The sequence below is a fragment of the Arachis ipaensis genome, chromosome B8 (assembly GCF_059453495.1).
Source record: "Arachis ipaensis isolate K30076 ecotype BB chromosome B8, ASM5945349v1, whole genome shotgun sequence".
Classification (NCBI taxonomy): Eukaryota; Viridiplantae; Streptophyta; class Magnoliopsida; order Fabales; family Fabaceae; genus Arachis; species Arachis ipaensis.
This window is the reverse complement of record NC_142443.1, coordinates 4,730,693-4,744,218: the sequence shown is the minus strand read 5'-3', so window position 1 is coordinate 4,744,218 and position 13,526 is coordinate 4,730,693. Positions and strand designations below refer to the sequence as shown.

At 30.1% G+C, this 13,526-nt stretch overlaps 1 long non-coding RNA gene across 1 annotated transcript; it reads left to right on the top strand.

Moving 5' to 3' along the window:
* The first annotated feature begins 2,137 nt into the window (after nt 1-2,137).
* LOC107612211 (uncharacterized) lies at nt 2,138-4,166 on the top strand. Its single transcript, XR_002351764.2, has 3 exons — nt 2,138-2,334; nt 2,737-2,832; nt 3,235-4,166. It is a non-coding gene; the product is annotated as an uncharacterized LOC107612211 (long non-coding RNA).
* The last annotated feature ends 9,360 nt before the right edge of the window (nt 4,167-13,526 follow it).

Genomic DNA, 13,526 nt, shown 5'->3' with positions numbered 1-13,526 from the left:
ACGTTTGATGACCCATGGCTGCCTCCCCCATATCCATTCACTATGCCAATAAATGTTCAACACTCGGCCATTGTTGCTCTCAGAGTAAAAGACCTGGTTACTGAAGAAAGAATTTGGAATCAACCGTTAATTACAGAGATCTTTTCAAGTGATATTTCAACTAAAATTTTATCTTTAAAAATTGAAGGTGGAGATGACACACTCCAATGGGCACTAAACAAACAAAAGAAGTATGATACAACATCTGGTTATAGAGTGGCATACCTATTCTTGCACCTTCCACTTGAACTCTGTCCAACCCATATGCAGCAAAAAGTCCCTTCGATCAGCATTTGGAAGATGAAGCTCCCTCACAAAATCAAACTGTTTATCTTGAAGTGCCTCCATGGTCGGCTCCCGATTCTAGCCCAAAGTCACTGAAGATTTTCTGCAATACCGGTGCTGTATTCCCGTTGCCAAGAAGAGGAAGAAACCATTCCTCACTGTCTTATGCAATGTCTAGCTATAAGAGATGCTTGGTCTAATAGTTCTTTGAGCTTCTGCCTTCCCACCCATCCAATTACTGAATTTTGGTCTTGGTGGAACACTATGTCGAAGCAGCTTTGTTCAATGGGTGACAATCGGAACCAATAACTGCTTGCTATTTTATGTTGAAATTGTTGGAAAGCTAGGAATCTCTTTATCTTTGAAGGAACAAACAATGCGCAACTTCTATTCTTGATGCTTCAAATTAGACTCCTTTGAGAGATTCAACGTCTCCATGTAGCTTCTCATTGAGTTGGTCTGCAGGCCCTATTCTATTGAAAGAAGTCTACTTTTCCTTCTTACAATTTTCTTTTCTATTTTTCACCGTTTGATTTCTTTCTAAGGAAAGTTTATTTGGGAAATTCTCATCATTTATTGTCTTTTGTCCTGACATGGACCCTGTATTTCATTTACCAATTTAATGAAATATATTTTTATCTTTGAAAAAAAATACTTTATATTTTATATATATGTGTCGTTGTATCTTATAAAATTTAAAATTTCGTGTGTCGGCATATCCCGTATCATATCGTATCCTGTGTCCGTGTCCATGCATCCTAGGTGGAGACGAACAACAACATTGTTGGTATCAGAGAGAATTAAAAAGCATGGCGTTTTTTGAGAAACCCTAGCGCAACTCCTCTCTCTCTCTCCCGTTGAGGTGAACCGCAAAGCTCTTTTGAGGGGTGCCGCTGCCGCCTCAGTCTAGACCGCGGTGGCCGTCCTATGCTTCTGTCTCCTTTAACTTTTAACTTTACCTCCCTTTTCGTCTCCTCTGTCTCCTCGTCTTTCTCCCCCTTTTCTCCTTTTCCTCTGTCTCCCGTTTTTTCCTCCGCCTCCGCCCACACCGCTCTGCCGCCACTTTATCTCTTTCTCTCTTATCTCCTTTCTCCTTTTTTTCTGTTTCTTGGTTTTTCTCTGCTTTTCTTTCATAGATTTAGATTTGTGATCCAGATCTAGATCTAAAATAACCTTTCTTCGGATTTGAGTTTAGCTCTGTGTTCTTTATCTTATAATTCATCTGTGATTTTCTCTCCCTTTTTTGTGGTGGTATTTTGGTTCCCTTTATAGTTGCTGGTGGTGTTCTAATGTTGCTGATCTTTTCAGATCTAAAAGAAAAGCTCTACAAAGAAATAGTTTTGGTTATAGGAAAACTTTCAGAATCAAAAAAATATTCATATCTATATAAAGAAGAAGAAGATGTATCTTATTACTTACAGCACATATGTGTAGATATGCAAACAAAAAAGATTTTGTTCGGTCTCTGTTTTTATTTTTTAAAATTTTCAGTAATCGAATATTAGTTTTACTATTAGACTATAGTTTAAAACATGGGATATTTATCCTTTTATTATTTATGGAGAATTGATATTTCTTTAATATTTGTAACTGCCGTCTGGCTTTTTTATAATTGAAAAAATATTTTTTTTTAAAAAAAAAAAAGATAGAATTAAAAAGCATTTTGCTACTAACTAATTAATCACATAAGATACCATAATTGTTTCTCTTTTTGACGTGTCGGGCCTAAATGAAATGAAACTATATCTATATCCCCCTTTTATGACAACTCTATGAATTGGTTGGGTTGGGCCTGGGAGTGACCTATGTTTTGTTTCTGAAATCATCCAAAATCATATCTTAATCTCTCTCCAATTATCCACCAGCCTCGGAGGCGAATCTCTCTGAGTTACTCAAGCTAGGCCACAAGGTCATCATAATCACCATTCTCTATATTTCAATCAATCATTTCCTGTTCGGATCATGGAAGCATTCACATGAACAAGCTCTTGCTGTTTTATCTTGGCTAATGTGAGTAGATATAAATAGAAAACTTGTTATTTTTTTCTTGCATGACATATAGTTTCTTGTAGAGGAGTGCTAGGGGTCAGCAACTTTTGTGACTTGTAGTTATCAAATAACCATCAATGATGATTTTAATAGTATGAGATTGGTGTGAAATTTCATCAAATGGTTCACTTTTCTTTGCTGGTTACATGATGGCTAGAATTTGATAAAGTTACTAGTCTCCTAGACTTTTCCTTTTCCTTGTATGTTCTGTTGCTCTGTATCTAAGTTATATTGCTTTTGAGAAAAAAAAAAAAGCATAATGCTGCTTTGCAAAGCTGTCGTGGAATGTTAAATATGTGAAATTCAAATACCTACTGAACCGGTACATTTCTGATGATTATTGGAACTGTGGCCTTTTTGAAGGAATAACTTTATATATCCTAAGCATGTGCCCTTGGAGCTTGGAGGAGATGAGAGAAAATTGAAATCTTGGGAGCTATGCCACATCTTCTCAAACAGGTTCAACTTCTTTATATTTTCCCCTTTTTAAGCTTTGCAGTGTTGATAATATAATTGTAACTGCCACTGATGCCACCATGTTGTCTAATTTTGGGATTCAAGCAATTTTCGAATCTTGAGTTATCTTCATTTTGAGAATGTTCAGATCATTTACAATCCATACCATTGTCAATCATTAATAACGTTTGCATCATTTTAGTTCCTTAACTGAAGCTTTATGTATAGCCATATTAGCGGCTGCTAGTTGAGGAAGGCGCAACAGATTTTCCTTTCCTTCTGTGTGAGAATAAATGTTCTTTAAATAGTTTAGTTTTTCTTACAAAAATATGTTTCTTTCCAATTCCACAATTTCGGTATGCTGTCTTATAGGGATTGATATGGATTCACTTCTTTGCTATATAGTTGTAACCAGATGACATGATCGTTTTGGCACAGAACCTGAACCTGATCCTGTTGAAAGGGAAATACCAATGCTGCCAAAAATTGATCCACAAGTCATACACAACTGGGTCATTGTTGTTTGAGGGATATATTTCCTTGTTCCATTGGTAAAACTAGTTTCATTTTATATGCTTGAGCATAAAATTATTCGATATGCTTGTAACATAATGATGTATCGTTAGGTTTTCATTCAATAGCTGTACTACTATGTTTATTCTTGCTATGATTATTATTTATGGATTTTCCTCTTTTATTCAAAGATTGATGCCAATTTAACATCAAATCATACTTAATGAATGAAGGAGCTAGTTGTAGTATAGAACTGATAGTCTGTGTTCTTTCAGATACCTTTGTTGTGGAGCATGGGCAGTTGAGCTTAATTTGGAACTATCACCATAGATATACTTGCCATTTTAAACTTACTTATTTTGTTAGCATTAAGTAGGTGACAGGTTTAACTCTTCCACATATCTCCAATGAAGAGATGTTGCAGGAAACCAAATGAAATGTGTATCGTGATACCGGAGCTTTTGTTGCTGTCTATTCTGCAATGGGAATATGAAGAGGATACTTCATCTTTCAGTTGGCTTCATTGCATATGCACCAGAAATCAGAGGCATTGTAGAGAGCCATGCAAGAAGCTTTGTTAGTGACTTAGTGTCAATGTGTTCAGCATTTACTTTGCTGGATTTAGTACTCAAACATGTTAATTGACATCACGGTTTATTTATTTATTTTCTGTGAGGTACTTAGAGTTTTGAGGTTCTCTCTTCCATGTAATGAAAAATTAAATTTGAGATAGCTCTATTGACTCATGAAACTGATATATAAGGTGCGTGATTTGCAACAGAAATAACAAAATGCAGAAGAAATCATTCTCGGCTTAGAAAATTACCCAGTTGGTAGAATTACATTACAGGTTGTTTTTAATTCTTGGTGTTGGTGCTTTCTTCAATAATGGACTGTGGCAGAGGCTGAGCCTTCCTCCTACATTTCAGGCACTTATGCATCTGAAGAGTATCAGAACATTCTAAACAATTATATTATATTATATTATTAATTTATTATTCAGTATTTGAAACTGTTATTCTCTCTCTGAAATAATTGCTGCTTATCACTACACTTGACCCTTATTATTTTAACAAGGGTACATTCAGGGATTAAAACAACCATCAATTAATGACTTTATTTCTAAGCAGAGTTGGTTAGAAAAAATTCAAAAGTTGATCAGGCAAACGACCGTATTAATTATAAGTTTAAAACTTTAAATAATATTTATGAAAACTGACATAAAAAAAAATGATATTTGTATTATTTTTTATAATTTTTTTATCGATTATTTTTAATAAAATTAAATAAATAAAGTATTATTTTCTCAAAATTTGGGATAAATATTGATATTGTTTTTGATGTTTTTTTTATGTTACTTATATCTCAAATATTTTAGGGGTGACTCAATGTTAAATTTCTATAATTTTCTTGAAACACAAATATGACAAAAAAAAAATAGGGACAATATTGACATTTAATTTACTCTTATCATTATTTAACCATAAATTAAAAAAGTGATGAAAATTAAACAAGTGTCTGAGAGTTAAATAATGATTCCTGTAGAAAGAAAAGGGGGAATCAGGATGGACTTATAAATAAGGACTCTAAAACACAAGTTAATCTGCATCCATCAGAACTTCTTTCAGAGAGACACAAGAGAGGAGAAAACAATGACTTCAATGAAGAATGAGAATGAGAGCAGTGTTCCATATTCTTCTTCTCCTTTGTCTGCCCAAAACCAAAGACCCATGGAAATTGCACCCATGACAGCAGCCAACAACAACGCAATCAGCACTGCCATGTCCAGCAGACGCAGAAAGGACCGCCACATCAAGGTGGAAGGCCGAGACCGCCGTGTCCGCATGTCCATCGCATGCGCCGCCTTTGTCTTCCAACTCACTCGCGAGCTCAACAACAAGAGCGACGGCGAGACTATTGAGTGGCTCCTCCGCCAAGCAGAGCCCTCCATTATCGCCGCCACCGGCCACGGTGTTCCACCCATCATCGGTAACCCCCCAGCCCCAGCGGCACCAGGAGATAACCCCATTCCCGCTTCTCATTCAGTTCCGGTATCTGCTTCTGCTTCTACTGCAGTTGCACCACCACCACCACCAGCACCACCAAGCGAGGAAAACGAGTTTGTCGACGAGGGTGCAATAGATGAGCCATGTTTTTCAACCTTGGATGATTTTGATTTGCTTGGCAACCCTATCGACTGGGATTTCAATTTGATGTAATAATGTGGGCGTAGTTGTATGAATCAATCTAAGTCAGTATATAGTAATGTTAGTGGCTGGTGACTGGATCTTGTTTTCGTTTTCTTTTAGTTTCAAAAAAGTTAACGTAAGGTTTAACATGTGTAGCAGAAAATAAGCAAAATATGCAAGAAACTGAAGAAAGTATTAATGAATTTAATTATTTTTTCTCTCATTTGTGTGCATGCATGTTCAGACCAGAGTCAACCACAGTGCTTGACATGATTATTAAAACAAGAAGAGTGTTAAGAAGTGAGTAAATTTTGTGATTTTTAACTATTAATTAGTTATTATTGGTGTTTTTAATGGTGTGAGATTTCATCTAATAATATAAGATTACTCATTTTTTTTATTGGTTAAATGTTAGTCAAATTTAAAAGAAGCGATGACTCTAAGACTTTACAATACCTATAACCATCAAGAATTTAATTAACAATCCGTCAATAAATATTTTTAAACTATATTTTATATTAATTAATGAATATTTAAATTTTATTTTTTAAAAAATATAAAATTATTAATTATTAATTATAATTATTTAAAATTAGCTAATTAGAAATTGTTTATCTATATTTTTTATTAAAATTTATTCTAGAGAAATTAATTAAATTGTTGAGTGTGGTATTTATTGTGAGAAATACGATAGTTATTAAAATTTATTATTTTTTGTTATTACTTAATTATTAATTTAATTTTTAAATTTATTTATTTTAGTCTAATAATTTAATAATATATTTTATCTCATATTTTTAAATATTGATAATTAACTGATAATTAAAAATAATAAATTTTAATTGTCTTCTAATATTTTTTATTTATTATTATATTTTTATATAAATTTTATTGATAGTAATACCAATTTAATAATGTTTTTTTTTTTATTTCTGCTTAAGTTCAGGGGAATAATGGTTATATACATATTGACTTTGACTGTACTAATAAGGAGAAAAAACCTTTTACACTCATGGTTAATTATTATCTACTTATAACATTTGTATGTAATAAATGAAATCATTTAGTAACAAAAATTTTCAACTAATATTCAAGTAATTTTGTCATTTTTTTCAATATTTTTACTAACGAAAAAAATAGTATTATTTTTTTATTAAAAAATATTAATCTCCTAGTTAGATCCCTAATTTAAACGGGCTATAAATAATATATAATTTTTTAATTTATTTATAATGAGACAAATTTTAAACAGTTCCATTATTAGGGCTGGAAATGAGCCGAACTAAGCCGAGTTAGACCAAGCTCAAGCTCGGCTCACAAAAATTGAACTCGACTCACAACTTGACTCATTAACAATTGAGCCTATTTTTTAAGCTCCAATTCGGCTCACCGAAAGTTCACGAGCTGGCTCGAACTTACGAGTTGGCTCAAATAATAGGAACATAATCTATAATTCTATATCTATAAATTATAGTTTATATATTTTAAAAAATATTTAAAAAAATCAATTCTATAAATTATTTATCTATCAATAAATTATATATAAAAAATAAATACAAAATTTTAAATAATTAAAATCATTAATATATATAATTATATATTATTATTTCATAGGTATATATATAATATTAAAAGTATAAATTAAATGCATATAGGAATATATATATATATATAACCCATCGCTGTCTCGGCTGTGCTACCGGAGGCTCTGGGGAAGTCGGAATAGGAGAGCACTCATCTTGGGGTGGGCTTACTACTTAGATGCTTTCAGCAGTTATTCGCTCCGCACTTGGCTACCCAGCGTTTACCGTGGGCACGATAACTGGCACACCAGAGGTGCGTCCTTCCCGGTCCTCTCGTACTAGAGAAAGGTCCTCTCAATGCTCTAACGCCCACACCGGATATGGACCGAACTGTCTCACGACGTTCTGAACCCAGCTCACGTACCACTTTAATGGGCGAACAGCCCAACCCTTGGAACATACTACAGCCCCAGGTGGCGAAGAGCCGACATCGAGGTGCCAAACCTTCCCGTTGATGTGAGCTCTTGGGGAAGATCAGCCTGTTATCCCTAGAGTAACTTTTATCCGTTGAGCGACGGCCCTTCCACTCGGCACCGTCAGATCACTAAGGCCGACTTTCGTCCCTGCTCGACGGGTGATATATATATATATATATATATATATATATATATATATATATATATATATATATATATATAAAATAATCGAGTCAACTCATCACGAGCTAATAAGCTGAGCTTATCCAAGTTCAAGCTCGACTCATTTAATTTATGAGTTCAATTCCAGGCTCAAGCTTGGCTCATTAGCTCACGAGTTTAGTTTATCGAGCTATTAACGAGTCGAGTTCGAGCTGGCTCATGAGCTGACTTGACTCACTTCCAGCCCTACCCGTTATACATACAAGCATTTTTAACATACAAGTTTATACAAGTTAACCCTAACCCAATAGAACCCACTTACATAAGGCGCGCATGAAATCATGTCGTTCCTCCTCTAACGTTTGTATCCCACATTCCTCCTCCTCCTCTTCCTTCTTCTTCTCCTTCTTTTTTGCGCTTCTTCTCCTTTTTTTCCGCGTGTTTCATCCTCATTGTCGTTCTTTTTATTATTCTTGTTGTTGCTGCATTTTTTTCTCCTCCTCTTTCTATTGATTTTACAACATTATGTATTTTTTCTTCTTTGTTTGATTTTTCCTCCCAATAAGAATTATAAGAATATCAAAATAAGAAGACGAAGACGAAGCAACTGCAGAAGATGAGGAGGAGGAAAAGGATGAGTTTTGACTTACGCATAACTTATCAGAATAAAAATACACCGAAATATTTTTAAAATACACCGCATGAGTATTCTAAAATACACCAAAATGAGAATGGAACAAATTCATCACAATAATAATTCAGATTCAGAAACTCCTACATGAAAATTTTGCTACAAATGCACAAAGATATTTTCTTTAATGCATCTTTTCTTCTTTTTTTTTTCTTTCTTTATTTATTTCTTTCTTTTAGTTGAATGAATGTGGGCTCGTCCTCTTCCAAGTAATTTTATAGCATTATGTGTTTTTTCTTCTTCTTTGTTTGATTTTTTTGTTTTTATTCTTGTTAAGAGAGTAAAATAAGAAGAAATTTGAGAAGGTAAAATAAGAAAAAAAAAAGATGAATAAGAAAATAGAAGAAGATGATGAAATCAAGCTTTGAAATTAGTTTTGAACGATTATCTCATTGTTGAAGATAATGAATGATTCAAGTTTAGATTGTCAATTGAACCAGAGCGAAGTGGATTATTGTTTTGAATCCAATCAAGTGGTTGATGTGTAGTTCGATTCTAATTAATGTTTTCGTTAGTAGTTTATGATTGTGTAGGTGAATAATGTTGTTTTTGCTTGTGAAAATTTTTGTTCATCGTTGATGGTTTGAATTGAATGTAATGTAGGAGTTTTGCATTAAAGAAAATATTTTTGTGTATTTGCAGCAAATTTCGATGTAAAACTAAGCTATTTATTTTATTATTTAAGAATTTTCGATGTATGTGTACTGATAAGTTCTGCATAATTCAAAACTCTTCTTCTCCCTCTTCCTCATATATCTGTTGCTTCTTCTTCTTCTTTTTCATCATCATCATATTTTTTTCTCTTATTCATCTTTTTCTTCTTATTTTACCTTCTAAAATTTCTTCTTGTTTTACTCTCTTAACAAGAATAAAAACAAAAAAATCAAATAAAGAAAAAAAAGAAACACATAATGCTGTAAAATTATTTGGATGATGATGAACTTATATTCATTCAACTAAAAGAAAGAAAGAAATAAAGAAAAAAAAAAGAAAAAAATGCAGCATTAAAAGAAATATTTTTATGTATTTGCAGCAAATTTCGGTGTAAAGTTAAGATATTTATGTGTATTGTTTAAGAATTTTCAGTATTTTTGTACTGATAAGTTTTGCATAATTCAAAACTCTTCCTCTTCCTCCTCCTCATCTTCTGCTGTTTCTTCTTCTTTAATGTATTTTTTTTCTTCTTTTCTTATTTTTTTTTCTTTTAATTGAATGAATGTAGGTTCATCCTCTTCCAAGTAATTTTGCAGCATTATATATTTTTTCTTCTTCTTTGTTTGATTTTTTTTGTTTTTATTCTTGTTAAGAGAGTAAAACAAGAAGAAACTTGAGAAGGTAAAACAAAAAAAATGAATAAAAAAAGATGACGATGATAATGAAGAAGAAGAAGCAGCAATAGAAGATGGAAAGAAAGAAGAGAATGAGTTTTGAATTATGCAGAACTTATTAGAATAAAAATATACTAAAATATTTTCAAAATACATCGCAATATTTTCAAAATCGGTTTTGCTATGTACACAATGACTTTTGTGAATAATGTGAACAATGGGCTCTACAATTGACTCAATAAAGTAAAAAAATACTCCACCTCAAAATTATCTCATAAACCTTAACATTAGGATAACCATCCGCATATCTAGTGATGAATTGAATATCCAGTCATTGTTAACTGTGCATGAGTAAACCGAATCAAAAGGAATAACCACCATCCAACTAAGAATCAACATAATCATCTGCATACTTATTAAATTGAATATCCGATATATCTATTGTTCACATTGTTTAGTATTCTCATTGTCTCCCTATGCTTTTTCCAAAATACACCACAAATTTTTTAAAAAACATCGAAACAAGAATGGAAGAGATTCACCACAATAACAATTAAGATTCAGAACTTCTACATTGAAATTTTACTACAAATGCACAAAAATATTTTCTTTAATTTTAAATCAGGCAACATCATCAATATGGCAAAAATTCTACGTTAACAATAACGACGATACGTATAAAAAAAGAAGACGACGACGATGACTATAACGATGATGATCATGATGATGAAGATGACGGAGAAGAAGGAGAAAAAGGAAGAAGGAGAATAAATTCCAATGAAAAAAAAAGAGATAGAAGAGGAGGAGGTGTTGGTGATGACGATAACGAAAGAGAAAAATAACAAAAAAGAAGAACGTACAGCAGTAGCATGAAAAAAATGTGTGTACGTAAATATAAATAATCTATATAGACTTATATAAAAAAATGATTTGTATGTGAAGAATAATTAAATTTTAAATGGGAATAAATTAAAGATTTAAAGTCTAACATTCTAATGCGCCATAAAAAATTAAAAAAGTTGTGGATAAATAAATTGTTTTAAATAGGCTTTTTTTTCATATATAAATTAAAAGAGAATTAATATTATATTATTCTCCTAAGCAAAAATTAAATATACGAAGATCCTCTTTCAATATTTATATGAATTGTTATAGGATATTCAGCTTTAGTTTAGTAAATAAATAATCTTATATAAAGATTATTTATGAGTTAAAATTCTAACAGAAAATAAAAATAAATGGTCCTAAATCAATGTGCTATGATACACGGACATTGTCATGGATATAGGACATGATACAATATGGGACACATCGACACGCGAATTTTAAAATTTTACATAACACGGAAACACACATATATATAAAATATAAAATATTTTTTAGATAAATCATAATAATATTTTGATATTTTATTGATATTAAAATATAAATTAAATTTTTTATTATTTTTAATGTCTTATTTTAATTATATCAAGAATTTAAATCTTTTTTATTTTAATAAATAATAATATATACTATATCTAAATTTATTTTAAAAATATATGTTAAGAATAAGACTAGACATACACACACTGACACGTAATGGTATTTTGGTATATCCAGGTATGTCCGGCAAAGAATTTTTTATTTTTTATTAAGACACGATTGAACACAACAAACACGTATATCGGACGAGTATCGTATTCAAAATGTGTCCGATACGTAAACACAACAACTCAGCAAAGTGTCTGTACTTTATAGCCAACATAAACACATAAATCATCTAAGGTTGTGATGTTTTATATTCAAAAGCTAAATTATAGTAGTTTATAACGAATAATGAGTAAAATTTGAGACATTTTTACCGATAAATATAGTGGGTTGGAATCATTTATGAAAATAATAAGATGAGACAATTTACCAAGTACGGAACAATTACAATCCATTATAAAATTCTAATTTAAAACATCTAATATTTTTTCTTTTCTAAGAATAACAATAACATCCTTACAAAATTGCTAAACACCTAACAAAATTATTTTTAGAATAATTTACATAGATAAATCAAATGAAAAATATATATATAGATATCTTAAATTAAATTTAGTTACCTGTATATTTTATTTAATTTTTTATGTAAATTGAATCAACATAAATTTGATTCAATTTACAACTAATAATACACAACATATATATAAAAATCAAATCATCTTGATTCAATTTATTACTGTATAACATATATATAGCTAATTATTTATTTATTTTTTATTAATTTTAAAATATAAATATTAATAAAAAAATACTTCTATTTATATTCAAATAAAATATCAAAAAACTCAAAACGTATAAGAATAAAAATCTAACTTTTCTATTTTAGTTCAAATTTTAAAAAATCTATATTTTTACAAACTTATGAATTTAAAAAATAGAATAATAAATAATTTCTTAAAAATTATTAAAAATCATCATTTATCTCATTAGCACATAGTGAATCGTTACTGAAATTTTTAACGTTAAAAAAATATTATAAAGTATAGTCTTCTAAGGTGGCATAGGAGTTAAAATTTGAATTTTTTTCATAATATAACACATAATTATACAATATAAAAAAAGTAACTATATTTATACAATATGTAATTAGTTAAAATAATTAAAATATTGTATAAATATTTATAAAATAATGATTTAATTAGTATAATATTTTAATTATTTCACAAATTTTTTTCTAAAGTTAGGAGTGAGGTTCAAACCCGCAACCTCTAGGTGAGTATAAGAAGACTATGTTATTTGAGTTATAACTCATTAGCAATTATTTCGCAAATTACATATTATATAAATATAGTTGATCATTTTATATTGTATAACTATCTGTTACGTTTGATTCTAAAAAAAATTAAGCTTTAACTCATATATCATTTTGGAGGACTATATTTTATAATAACATTTTTAACAACAAAAGTTCTGGTAATAATTTTTTATATGTTAATGAGTTAAAGAATGATTTTTTAATGAATTTTTAAAAAATCATTTATTGTTCTGTTTTAAATTTATAAGTTTGTAAAATAATATATTTTATAAAATTTGAACTAAAACATAAAATTTGAATTTCTATTCTTATTTGTTTTTATTTTTTAATATTTTATTTGAATTCAAATAAGAGTATTTTTTTATTGACTATATATATATTATACAGTAGTAATAAATCGAATCAATTTAATTTAATTCACATATTACATGCTTCTTCAACCGTCCAATCGAATCAATTTGATTCCATTTACTACTCAGCATGCTAAATTGAATTAAATTTACATAAAAGTATTTAAGACATGCATTTAATAAAATTTGGTTTAAAACATCTGCATAATTTTAAATTTCAAACTATTTATGCATGTGAATTATGTAAATTTTATAAAATTAATAAATAATTAGTCAATAAATTAATTATTATTTAAAGAAATTTAAAAAATTATTTTTTATAATTTAGAGAAGTAGAAATATTAAAAATACGAATTTTTGACACTAATTTTAAATTTTGGCCTAAAATCAAACCAATAGGCTGAACCAATTGGACTGAACCCAAACTGGACCTAAAGCCCAACCTATAAAACACCCAAAATGAACATTCTCTTTTTTTCATTCCTGCTGGTACAAGAAGAAGGGAGAGTTAAGTTAAAACGTAAACCTAACGTCTCCGAAAATTCAATCATCCGTAACTTTTAATTCGGAATTTTGATTGACGAGCCGTCAGCGATCACGTGTTCGTCTTGAAATTCTCTTCAATTCTATTTGAAAAAAGTGGTAAGAAATTAGTATTTCTGTTCTAATTCTCCCTCTCT